This window comes from Rhamphochromis longiceps, linkage group LG12, assembly GCF_057381845.1.
Source record: "Rhamphochromis longiceps isolate RC_006_pf linkage group LG12, R_longiceps_female_GT1.1, whole genome shotgun sequence".
In the NCBI taxonomy this organism is placed as follows: domain Eukaryota; kingdom Metazoa; phylum Chordata; class Actinopteri; order Cichliformes; family Cichlidae; genus Rhamphochromis; species Rhamphochromis longiceps.
The window spans coordinates 34,016,147-34,030,069 of record NC_140568.1 but is presented as its reverse complement, the minus strand read 5'-3'; the positions used below and the strand labels follow the sequence as shown (position 1 = coordinate 34,030,069).

The window sequence follows — 13,923 nt, the reverse complement described above, 5'->3', positions numbered from 1 at the left end:
ATGAATCAAAAATATGGCAAAGCATACCCAGGACTGTTGAGCAGCTGGAATCCAACAAGAAGGGAACAACATTCCTCACCCCCAGCAACTCAGTTCCCAGATGTTTATGAGAATAGGGGATGCTACATAAAAGTAAACATGACTGACTTTTTTCCCCCAGCTGTGTTGTGGCCATCAAATTCAAAATGATCTAATTTTCTTCTTAAAATTATATATTTTCTCAATTTAAATATCTGACATGTTTTTTTCCATTATGAATCAAATATGAGTTTATGAGATTTGCAAATCATTGCATTATGTTTTTATTTACATTTTAGACAGCATCCCAACTCTTTTGAAATTGGGGTTGTGCATATCGAATGTGATAGTGCTCTTCAAATAATGAATAATTAAGTAATTTAAAATGTTGCAGATTCACATTTGAAGCATTGCAATAACAATAATCTAAATCTCTATCCTTGTTGTCTGGAGATATTTCATGCAGATCTTGGGATATTTGCAGAGAGTATGACCTTGAATTTTATGAAGATGCCCCTCTGTATAATTAATTTGCTCCAAGCCACTTTTTATTTTGATTGTTAGGGATACAAGAATGTGCAAAGCATGCTATGAATTTCTATTCGGATATGCTTCAGGCTGCATTGCTGCTTCTGATGAAGAGTGCTCTATCTTGGGACTAGTGCTGAAAACAACAAGTACAGTTCATGCATACAGTATTCTACGTTGGCCTATAAAACCTGCTTACATGTGCGTAGTCCTTTGTGAAAGAGTAACCAGGCAGCTCCGAGGCAAACATACTCAGTGCACTGCATGGAGGATGGTATTTTAAGAGCATAACGGTTTTTTTCCCAACTGCTTTTTTTCTTTCACTTTTTCACAAAATTACAAAGTACTACTGACTGCTTTGCACTGATGTTCAGAGTGGTGCACAAATGAAACACTCTCATCCACTGTAACACAACATTATATTTTAGGAAAAAAGTATACTTCTTAGTGCCACCTAAAAACAAAGCGCTACAAGTTCTATATGTCAGTGAAACAACTGTAATCACTATATCTGCCACCATGTGGTCACAACTGATTTTGCGTCTTCATCCACCAGTACACACATCCATCAGCCAAAGCTCTGGACCAGGGCTGCCCAATCCCAGTCCTCGAGAGCTACTATCCTGCAGCTTTTAGATGCATCCCTAATCCAACACAGCTGAATCAAATGGTTTGATTACCTCTTCAGCATGCCATCATGTTTGGCAAAGGCCTGATAACAAGCCATTCATTTGATTCGGGTGTGTGGGAACAAGGATGCATCTAAAAGCTGCAGGACGGTAGCTCTCGAGGACCGGGATTGGGCACCCCTGCTCTGGACACTCAAGCATGGGCTCAACAAGACCATCAAAGGTAAAAGATGTATTATCTGCCCCTTTTAGTACACTTATAAATCTTATAAACTGGTAAATGACTAACTCTTTTTAATATCTATTTTTGTCGATTTAGCCTAAAATACGGATCTTATGGTGATCTGCAATTCTACACTGGCTGTGGAGGTGAAGAAGAATAGTGAACAGAACAATGCAATAAATGAATGAATCGTTAAATATGTATGTTAGTCCAAAGTGCTTTGAGTGGTCTGCAAGAATAGAATAAGTGCTATATAAATACCAGTCCATTATATTCAGTTTAATTGTGGGTGACATATTTAATTCTATGTAGTGATTGTATGCTTCATGGACACGTATTATGTAGTGGTTAATAATTGTCTTAGATATTCTGAAATTAACAAGTATCAAACTAGAGAGCATTAAAGCGGTGGCTGCAGCTCATGAGATAGAGCAGGACATCTACTAATTGGAAGGTTTTGGTCTGATTCCTGACCGCTCCAGTCTGCATGCCAAATATCCTTGGAGAACACACAATCCCCAAGTTGCTCATCCATACTTGTGTGTGAATGTTAGATAGGAAGCTGTTAACCCTTTCATACATGAATTATGACAACAACCAGGATACTTTTCTTAAGTATTTTTATTCACCTTCAGGCATGAAAATATTAATAAAAATACTTAAGAAAAGAATCCTGATTGCGGTTGTCATAATTCATGCATGACAGGGTTAAAAAAACAATAATTACAATGAAACACGTCATACATCTATCCATACATCCACCCATCCATTTTCTTCCGCTTATCCGGGGCCGGGTCGCGGGGCCAGGGGGCAGCAGCCAAAGCAGCCTGTGCTCTGTTCCAGTAGCTCAGGAACAGAGCGGGAGGGAGAGAGGGAGAAAGAGAGCCAGGGACAACAACGTCACATTAGAAAGGTATAGTGATCATCCACAACTATTTTCAGTTGCAGATGATAAAGGATTCAGAAAGTTTATTCACGTAGACCTATATGACAAAGAATGTGCATCTTCTTTTTGTTTTCATATTTTAATTTAGATTTAATTGTGTTGTGGTTTGCAGTGTTTTGTGTTGTTTCACTTTAAATTTGTTTAAAAGGAAAACGCTGAAAATTTAAATAGTTAAAAGTTTAAAATGTAAATAGTTTTTTTTTTGTATTATATGATTTATTTATTTTATTTTATGTGGAGTGAATAAATAAAAGTATATTTACGGTGGGCCCTAGAGACAAAGCACGTACACATACAAACCCCGAAACACGTACAAACCCCGAAACACGTCCAAACTCCAAAACATGTAAAAAAACACAACAGCAGTGCTCCAGGATGCTATAGGGGCAGTGTTGAGCTTTTGTTACCTAGTGGCTACACAAGCCAGGAAGTACCAACGACTGGATTTGGTGTGTGGTAATAACAGGTAAATGTACTTTTTTAAATTTTTTTTTATTTGAATATATATGAGTGACTGTGTATAAATACACAAACAATACACATATACTTTCAATTGTGTAATTTAAGTGAGGTAGCTGTTTTGGAAGTTCGGTTAACTCTAGGAATGTGTTTTGGAGTTTGTACGTGCTTTGGAGATATTTATATATAAACATATTTAAATAAAACCACAGGTTTGTTTTTTTTACATTAGTAATTCCTTTTGTGCATAATTTCAAATTGTTGTTCATAATAAATTAATTAAAGCAACAAAACAACCTGAAGAGCCGGTTGGGAGCCAAAAGAGCCGGCTCTTTTTAGTGAGTCGAGTCGAAAGAGCCGGTTCTCTAAAAAGAGCCGGAAATCCCATCACTAGTGAGCAGGAGGACAATTCAATTCAATTCAATTTTATTTGTATAGCGCCAAATCACAACAAAAGTCGCCTCAAGGCGCTTTATATTGTACAGTAGATCGCACAATAATAGATACAGAGAAAAACCCAACAATCATATGACCCCCTATGAGCAGGCACTTTGGCGAGAGTGGGAAGGAAAAACTCCTTTTTAACAGGAAGAAACCTCCAGCAGAACCAGGCTCAGGAAGGGGCAGCCATCTGCTGCGACCGGTTGGGGTGAGAGAAGGAAAACAGGATAAAGACATGCTGTGGAAGAGAGGCAGAGATTAATAACAGATATGATTCAATGCAGAGAGGTCTATTAACACATAGTGAGTGAGAAAGGTGACTGGAAAGGAAAAACTCAATGCATCATGGGAATCCCCGGCAGCCTACGTCTATTGCAGCATAACTAAGGGAGGATTCAGGGTCACCTGGTCCAGCCCTAACTATATGCTTTAGCAAAAAGGAAAGTTTTAAGCCTAATCTTAAAAGTAGAAATAGTGTCTGCCTCCCGAATCCAAACTGGAAGCTGGTTCCACAGAAGAGGGGCCTGAAAACTGAAGGCTCTCCCTCCCATTCTACTTTTAAATACTCTAGGAACAACAAGTAGGCCTGCAGGGCGAGAGCAAAGTGCTCTAATAGGGTGATATGATACTATCAGGTCATTAAGATAAGATGGGGCCTGATTATTTAAGACCTTGTATGTGAGGAGCAGGATTTTGAATTCAATTCTGGATTTAACAGGAAGCCAATGAAGGGAAGCCAAAACAGGAGAAATCTGCTCTCTCTTTCTAGTCCCTGTCAGGACTCTTGCTGCAGCATTTTGGATTAGCTGAAGACTTTTCAGTGAGTTTTTAGGACATCCCGATAATAATGAATTACAGTAGTCCAGCCTGGAAGTAATAAATGCATGAACTAAGAGACAGGATATTTCTAATTTTAGAGATGTTGCGCAAATGGAAGAAAGCAGTCATTATATTTGTTTATTATGGAGGACCATGGTCTCATACATCTATAGTAACATTAAACAACCAGTGGGTGGCAGTGTAGGGAGTGACACATCAGTGTCCAATGTTGTGGTTTATGTGCAAGTATACCATCAACACTGACACAAATACAAGAAAACAGTCTTTGAATAGCTGTCCACTGTAGTGACCACTGTGTGTGAAAGGGTTAAACACAGAAAAAAAGTCAATGGGTGAATGAGGTATGCAAGTGCTCAGGTAGAGTAGTAAAAGGGCAGTGAGCACCTAATATCTACATTTGAAGAAATAACAGACATAGAGAGGAAATGCTTTAATCAATCAGTGATTGTTTTTGGTTTACCCAGCAAGTTAACATATCAAAGTGAAATTTAAATATCAAAAGGAAATATTTTTCAATTGTTAGAGGAAAAAAATCTAGCAGTGCTGAAAAGGAGTAGAAACAGAGCGATTCAGGCCTGAAAAAAACAGAGTGAACAAGAAAAATGGCATGTTGTGTATCTCAGACAAGTTGAGCTAGTGATAAAGTCATCATTCATACTGTTGTTGAGGGGATGTGGCAAGGGATCTACTGTCAGTTTTTAGTGTGGATAAACAGACTGAGGGAGGGCAGCAGCTTTAGGTTGTAAGCAGTTGTCTCTCAGCGGGCATTTTACAGCAGATCAGCCAACACAACTCCTGTTTTTGAGGGACAGATGGATGACAGTTGAAGTTTATGACAACACTGTGACAATTTGTAACGCCGAAAGAGAAGGGAACTGAATTTGGAGAGACAATCGCTATGTAATGATGAATATGTAGTCTAAAAGGTTTAACAGAAATGGGTCTTTGACCGTATATTTGACTAAGCCATCCAAGTACTTTTATTGTACAATGGCAAATGTTTGCTTTTGCCACACGTAAAATAACAACAACAAAGCTGGACTTTAAACTAAGTAATGCAAAACGCCAGTGAGCATCACCAGGAAATGCTAGAGCATTTTGAGGACGTGCAGATATCCAACCACACAGGTGAAATGTCCGTGCCCCAGTTTTCAATCAGTCCTATAGGCTAAATATTCCTTTTGTACTTTGTCTTACACGTGGCAAACATGCCTTTCAGTGCCAGAATGAACACATTTATAACAACAATAGTAAATATGATTAACAAAAACTCCAAAGCAAATTATTTTGATTGTATATTAAATGTATAGAGCAACCTGACAGCTATATTTCAGCAGAAGCAGACTACAGCTGATTGATTAGCCTGCTTTTGTTATTCATGTGCGTGAGGGATGGTGCAAATTTCAGCTTTGTATGGAAGACTAGGTGAGTTTTTATGTATACGTGAAAGCACCCATGGCTGGTGTAAAGAGGCAGGCAGACAGACATGATGACTGACAGCAGAAAGAGGATTTTCAGTCTGTTGCCTAGTGAGAGGCTAATCCTGAGCCAGTGGCCCCGTCTTCCTCTGATCCCATCCCTGTTCTTCTGTCTGCTCTCACTCTGCAGGTTGAGCTTCGTTGGACTGAGCTGCAGGATCTTCTGCTACCTCCACTCTTCAGCTATCAAAAGGTAAGTAATTGATTCTGCCTCCAGAATTCACATTCTGAATTTTTTTCAGCTCCTTTCCTCATTTATGTTTCCTGTTTGCTCATGCACCTCACTTGGAAAAGTGCAGTAGCTCTCACATTCATTAACAGACTATTTTATGGATCACATGATTTTTTTTCAGTTCAGTTTGATACATTTTTGATGTATTTTTATTATTCTATAATAGAAATACTTTGATTATCTTTGTTTGATATAAAAAAAAAATTCCAATCCTTTTACCTTAAATTATTATTTACACCACACAGTATAGTCTACACACAGCCACTTGCATTAAGACCACTTAAGCTGCCCTCTATTCCCAGCCATCTGCTACTATTCTGCTTAAATGTTATTCTTTGTCAAACAGCCAGCAATGTCTCCTGCACCTACATTTACTTTATATTTCTTTATTTTAAAAAAAATCTGCAAATAAGTCAGATAACCATTTGTAGACTTAGCAGTATGTCTTTATCAAGGGTCAAAAGGTGCAGGTGCCTTCCACTCTACTTACTATGCACTCCCTGAGAGAAATCCCTTTAATCCAACTTTTCTCCTTGACTTTAACGTGGCCTTAAAGACCTTTACTCCACTTCTTGGTCTTTCTTGGGTTTCTTGAAGAATGTCTGGTTTCTTTCTATATGTTTTCTTCTGTTTGTCCTGTGCAAGCTTGGCCTGTTTGAGAAAGAATCATGTGTTTTCCACGGATGAGCTGAACTCTAAACTGGCAGTTTAGCTTAACTTCACTAACTTACTATCAGTCTGTGTGCGTGAGAGAGAGAAAATGATATGATTTGTGACTCCTAATTTCAGACAAGAAAAGAAATTCACTTTTGTAATATAGGTAATCTGCAACAATACAGTAATATCACATCTAGTTCTCTAATATCGTGTTAATATGTGTTGTATATATAATGCTATAAATAATTTTTAACCCATCATATTTTTAATTTAAAGTATCTTAAAAATACATAAAAATAAAATAAACTGTGCTTCTTTGCAAGCTCTGATTAACAGACTGAGGAGTCTTGCAAGCAACTACGAAAAACATCATTAGGCAATTATTAATATGGTCAAGGCACCCAATCACAAATCACCTGATCACCTGAGCCAGTGACTCTCTTTGGGTGACCAATCAGAAGGCTGCTGTATGCTTCACCAGTAATCCCATCACACAGACTGCAGGCGTATCTGTTACTTAAGCAGTTCATAGCTTAAGGCTATTAGTGGTTTTGTCTGAGTATGTACTCACGAAGAGCGAATATGTGTTAAGACGTCTTAATTTAATATGTAAACTTTAAGGGATTGCTGAACTTTGTGACAGCATGCAGAAAAATACGACGAGCTTCAGTCTGCAGCACAGACTTGTACAAATTATTAAAGCAAATATTCTGCTCAGCTATGGAGGTAACTACTTTTTCTGCTCTCCTCTCGGTGCTGTCTGGTTTAACCATCTGATTCCCAATTATCCGCTTTCCCTGAATGCCACCTGTGACCTTCAGGAAGGATGCCTGTAAAGTTCAGCTTTCGTTAATAGTGATGGGATTTCCGGCTCTTTTTAGAGAACCGTCTCTTTCAGCTCGACTCGCTAAAAAGATCTGTCTCTTTCGGCTCCCAACCGGGTCTTCAGGTTGTTTTGTTGCTTTAATTAATTTATTATGAACAACAATTTGAAATTATGCACAAAAGGAATTACTAATGTAAAAGAAAACCCTGTGGTTTTATTTATATATGTTTATATATAAATATATACGGTGGCCCCTAGAGACAAAGCATGTACAAACTCCAAAACACATTTCTAGCGTTAACTGAACTTCCAAAACAGAGCTACCTAGATCACTTAAATTACACAATTGAAAGCATATGTGTATTGTTTGTGTATTTATACACAGTCACTCATATATATTCAAATAAAAAAAATTGTTCATTTACCTGTTACTACCGCACATCAAATCCAGTCGTTGGTACTTCCTGGCTTGTGTAGCCACAAGGTAACAAAAGCTCGACACTGCCCCCTAGCATCCTGGAGCACTTCTGTTGTGTTTTTTACGTGCTTCAGAGTTTGTACGTGCTTTGGAGTTTGTACGTGCTTTGGAGTTTGTACGTGCTTTGTCTCTAGGGGCCACCGTAAATATACTTTTATTTATTCACTCCACATAAAATGTAATAAATAATTCATATAATACAAAAACCACCTGTTTACATTTCAACTTTTAACTATTTAAATTTTCAGCGTTTTCCTTTTAAACAAATTTAAAGTGAAACAACACAAAACACTGCACAATTAAATATAAATATGAAAATATATGGAAACAAAAAGATGCACATATGGGCATGCATGAATAAACTTTCTGAATCTTTTATCATCCGCAACTGAAAATAGTTGTGGATGATCACTATGATCACTATACCTTTCTAATGTGACGTTGTTGTCCCTGGCTCTCTCTCTCTCTCTCTCCCTCCCGCTCTGTTCCTGTGCTGCTGCGAGTGTAACTACTGCCCCTCCCCCCTCTTCCCAGCGCAAAGCATAAGGCTTGCGTGCAGAGTGAAGCGGAAAAAAAGTGCGAGAGAGAGGGTGAGATAAAGAAAAAAAATCCACGGGAGCCGGCTCACGTCGTTCACTTCAAAGAGGCGGCTCTAAGAGCAGTTTCGTTCGCGACTGACACATCACTATTCGTTAAACGAGAAACTCAGCATGCTGTACGGTAGTGCATGAAAGACATGGCCTGAAACAGTCCAGTGAGATTGTAACCATTACATTACATTCATTATGGATTTTAATACTCAACTGCAGTACATTCCTACACAAACACAACTTCACGTTTCTTAATCCGCCAGACTGAAAATTGGAATTTTACTATCCAGGGCCAATAAATTACAATTGAGAAGTTCTCGAAGAGTAACCTTTGTCATCTGCACTTTTACCAGATAACAACTGAGACCTCACAAGCATGTCAAGCTCTTTCACCCGTGTGATTTCTGGCCGTAACACGGCAGTGATGTTGGCCATGGGAGCTGGCACGCTGACATCCGGATACCTACTCAGTGACAACATGGAAGCTGCTGAGAGGAGAAGGCTCTATCCACCCAGGTACTTGAAAATGAGTGTATATGTGTGTATTGGTGCCATAAAGTGAAGGGAGATCAAACTGAGAGTTGTCTAGCTAACTGGTCAATCAAGTTATTGCATGAATCCAGGCCTACATTGCAGGATCGCTTGGCAAAACTTTCTTTGAATTACAGCAGAAAAGCAGATAGCAGAAAGACTGTTTTTCCCCAATACAACCAAAGCACCACGACAAGTAATTTATTTCAAACAATATTTAGATGGTTACAAGCCTGGCTATGAAAATAATTTATTTGTATAAACATTGATTTTTGTTAACTTTTTACAGTGCTGATTTCCCTGACCTGAGGAAACACAACAACTGCATGGCCTCGGCCTTGACCCCAGGGATCTATGCACGTCTGAGTGATAAGACAACACCCAACAACTGGACCCTGGACCAGTGCATCCAGACTGGAGTGGACAACCCTGGACACCCCTTTATTAAGACTGTGGGAATGGTGGCTGGGGATGAGGAGACCTATGAGGTATGCGTTCAGATTTGCACCATGTTGATGTGGCTTCCATCCGAATAAAATGGGAAATTATATGTTTGATTCATTTTTATTTTAATCAGGTGTTTGCTGAGCTTTTTGACCCTGTTATTAAGGATAGACACAATGGCTATGACCCTCGTACAATGAAGCACCCGACTGACCTGGACGCTTCCAAGGTTATACTTTCTTCTGTTCTCTGCATCACATCATCTTGAGCATCCATGAGTCCGTGTATTAACTCTTACATGCCTAACATAACCTAAAGCTTTGTCGTCCTCAGATCACCTCAGGATTTTTTGATGAGCACTACGTGTTGTCATCTCGTGTTCGTACCGGTCGCAGCATCCGTGGACTGAGCCTCCCCCCTGCATGCACGCGCTCCGAGCGCCGTGAAGTGGAGCGTGTGGTTGTGACCGCTCTGGCTGGCCTGAAGGGAGACCTTTCTGGTCGATACTACAGCTTGGGAGATATGACTGAAAGAGAGCAGCAACAGCTTATTGATGTTAGTGAAGATTTACACATTTTTAGAAGCAAGGTTTATTTTTCTTTTTGTCTTGATTTCTTTTGCTATCTAATGTCCCCGTGGTTCCTGTGTCCCCATACTGGCCAATCAGGAGCACTTCCTGTTTGATAAGCCTGTGTCACCTCTGCTCACGGCAGCTGGGATGGCCAGAGATTGGCCTGATGCTCGTGGGATCTGGTAAGACTAGGAGTACAGTCAGACTAGAAGGAATATAGTGGTTTTGTAGCTCAGTGACCTAGAAATCTAGATTTTGGAGATATTCGAGTTAGAGATTTACTGAAGAATAGTATCCACTTGTTTGACACGTCCAGCTTCCAGGGTGCACTCTGCATTAATGATAACTCAGTTTGCTTCCTGCAGCTTCTCGGTGTCTGTGTGCTCTTCAAGAGGACAAGTTGATTAGAGAATGCACAACAGGTGTCCCAGTTACTCAAACTAAACTATTCCCACAACACTCTGCCCCACATCCCCCTGGAGCTGAGCTAAAATCTCAACCAACCACACATGCATTGCAATTCTAAATTCTTTTCATCACTGATTTCAACATGTTATTTGCTGACGTACCACTTTGTTAATTATAACAGATTGATTTGGTGATACTGTCTAACATCAGGCACCATTAGGTATTAGCTGTCACTTTAAGAAAATCGCCAAATTCTGACAAAAGCATATAGCTTACTTTTAAGGGATAATATCCTGAGGAAAGCAAAGGATTTTAAGTAATATTATGTAATTTTCCAGAGATAGTACAATATAAAATGTCAGTGATTATATAACTATTTATACATTTTGGGCGTGAACCAGTGAGAGAGAGGCTCCATCAGTACACTATGATCAAACACTGGACACATGATATGTGATGTTATCCTGTTATATGTCCTTTAGTAAATTATTTTTTAGTTACAACATACATAAAACACTTAACATTTATTGCAGAAAATCAATGAGAAGCAAGTAATCCATCAAAGAAAATAAGAGAAAACTAAAGAAGATATATCTAAGAGAAAGAATTAGCTAAAAGAGAAAAATAGTTGTAAGCGAGACAGTGTAACTTTTTGATAAATCAAAGAATAAAAATGATATAGATAGTAAAAGGCACCACTTTAGTTTTAAGGAAATAAGAAATTTACTTAAAAAACCCAGCACAGACACTGAATTTTTATTTATTTATTAAGTCTGTTGTGAACAAATGATTCAAATTAGTCAGTCTGTGTCATCTATTTTAACTATTCAATTAACTGTAGTTTGGCTCCAGTGAATGAAATGTCAGCTTTCTGGTAGCATAAGTCCTAGTATTGGCTGATTTTTTTAATGTGTATATTTTCCATCTTGCCACCTTATTTCTGCTACTCTTTTTCCAGGATTTTTTTTCATTCATAAACATAAAGTTTATAATACATGTTTGTTAGTATTCTTAGACCTGTACTAGTAGCTCCAATAAAATCAAAATCAGTCACTTAAAGTCGAGACTTAATACCATATTATGCTTTTCAGATCACATTTTTAAAAAAAACCTCAAAGCATCTTTACTTGCATCTCTCCTCGTCCTTTTTTAAGAATGTTATTTTTCTCCCTCACATATGCTTTTTTAATTGTTCTTATGTTGAATGTGACTGAAACTGATTCACTTATATGCCCTGGTGTCTTCACAAGAAAATATAAATATAGTTTTGAACTGGAGTTTAATTCTTTTTTCTTGACACGCAGGCACAACAATGAGAAGAACTTCTTGATCTGGATCAATGAAGAGGATCACACAAGGGTCATATCCATGGAGAAGGGAGGAAACATGAAAAGAGTGTTTGAAAGATTCTGCAGAGGGCTGAAGCAGGTATACACATCTCTTTATCTTTGAATTATCGTTGGTCCAGTGTGAATTTTTCAAGTGAAATGTTTATCTATTAATTCAATTTATCACAGTCTTTTTGTCATTTCTGCCTACAAGACTGTGAGTCTATAAACTAATCTTTAGCAGAGTGACCAAAAATCAAGAAACAAAGACTTAGATTAATTCAGATCTTCAAACTAAGATTTTAGTTCAGAGATCTGATCTAAGATCTGAGTATTTATTTTAACTTCTAGGTTGAGCATCTAATTCAGGAGAGAGGATGGGAGTTCATGTGGAATGAGCGTCTGGGCTATATCCTCACCTGCCCCTCAAATCTTGGCACGGGACTCCGGGCTGGTGTGCATATTCGTCTGCCCCTCCTCAGTAAGGTAATTCATGAATCATAATGACAGTTCATCTCACGTTAACTCCAAACACATGCACATGATGTCACGTATTCTTCGTGTATCTGACAGTAACTTGAATTTGTTTGGTGTTTATGATCTAGGATGCTCGCTTCAAAAAGATCCTGGATAATCTGAGACTACAGAAGAGAGGCACGGGAGGTGTTGACACAGCCGCTACCGGAGATACCTTTGACATCTCTAACCTTGACCGTCTGGGCAAGTCAGAGGTAAATCCTCAGGGAATGAAGACAACAGCTAAAGAAAGTAAAGCTCAAAAGTGAACAGCAGGCAGAGAGAAACAGAGTCAGATGGAGGAGAGCAGACATTTGTAGCACAGCAGGTGTAAGCTTTGAATAACTGTACCCCATGCTGTTCTTTAATCTGTAATCCAGGCAGGGGTGTGCCAGTGAAGGTTAAATGGCTGCTTTTTCCTGAGCAGAATGTCTTTGCAGGCTTTGGCAAATGCTGTGAAAGGACCTTAGTGTTTAAGTTCAGGGATATAGTGGGGTGCTGTGGTTACTTCCATTTGGGCCAAACGGGGCAAAGTTTGTGAATGGCCTCAGGGGAAGCCCCTGCCTGAAGAGGGTAATCTCAGGAGGCACAAGTGTAAAGGTTTAAGTTAAATTTGCCAGAGCGTCACATGAGCCTTTGCAATACAGTTAATGCTAACCAGGTGTGTACTGGTGTTGGAGGGGTTAATAGCAAAGAATGGCAATCAACAAAACACACAGTATCTTAGCTGAACTTCAAGAAAAAGTTCAAGAAAAAGCTAAGATCCATTTTATTTTGTTTGTTTGATATTAACGCCATCACAGACTTTGTTTGATCCAGCTCAGCTTAATATTGCAATGCTTTTATTTCTTATTTCTTTTGTGCAGTGTACACAAATTATAACCTCACAAGTACATACATTGGTGGTGTTGTTTTTCTGGTATTTCACTTAATAAGTTAGAACTAGTTTAAAGGTCAACAAATAAATACTATGATTGTGTTTGTAACTCCAGACTCTCGCCATATGTTATATGGAATCAGTTAAAAAGGACTGATTTAAAAAATAAATGCTTTATGTTTTTTTTATCCAACCAAATAACAAAAAACAATTTCATTTATTTCATGTCTTTCAACTTGTGAAAAGAGCTACTCTTTGATATCAGTACTTGTAACATTCAGTTATATCCAATAGAGTTTCAGGATCAGATACATGTAGCGATGAACCGCTGAGTTACAGTTAAAGGAAACCTTTATAATAACTTTGTACATGCTCATAATAAAATATTGTTGACACTGACTACGTTGCATTCACAGGTTGAGCTGGTGCAGTTAGTGATTGATGGTGTTAACTACCTTATTGAATGTGAGAAGAGGCTGGAGAGGGGGCAGGACATCAAGATCCCGTCCCCGGTTCCTCAGTTCAGGAAGTAAGAATCACCTCGACTGGGCGGTGGGCATCCTCCGATCACTGATCATTTAACTAATGTTTATTGCATGTATAACACTGTACTAACTTACATTCAAAATAAATTCATTACATGTACATGACTTCTAAAACTAATAAACTCCAATGATGAATTAAGTTTTGTGTTACTGGTTGGTGCTTTTACAACTTTGGTGGTATTAACAGCCTTTTAGACGGTAACTGCAAAAAAGGTAACTTGTGAACAAAGGAAAATTATTTACTCAGCATTGTTTATAGTTTGACTCCATTCAGTTTCAGACACCTTAATTTACTTCTTTTGCCTGTACTGACTTTCTGAGAGCTTGCCTTTGTAATATGCACCCATATAACAGAAAT

The 13,923-nt window shown here is 38.5% G+C and overlaps 1 pseudogene across 1 annotated transcript; it reads left to right on the top strand.

Moving 5' to 3' along the window:
- The first annotated feature begins 5,651 nt into the window (after nt 1-5,651).
- Nucleotides 5,652-13,574, top strand: LOC146657679 (creatine kinase U-type, mitochondrial-like; annotated as a pseudogene). Its single transcript, XR_014914215.1, has 9 exons — nt 5,652-5,755; nt 8,699-8,861; nt 9,166-9,364; nt 9,454-9,875; nt 9,988-10,073; nt 11,604-11,727; nt 11,979-12,113; nt 12,233-12,358; nt 13,437-13,574. The product of XR_014914215.1 is annotated as a creatine kinase U-type, mitochondrial-like (transcript).
- The last annotated feature ends 349 nt before the right edge of the window (nt 13,575-13,923 follow it).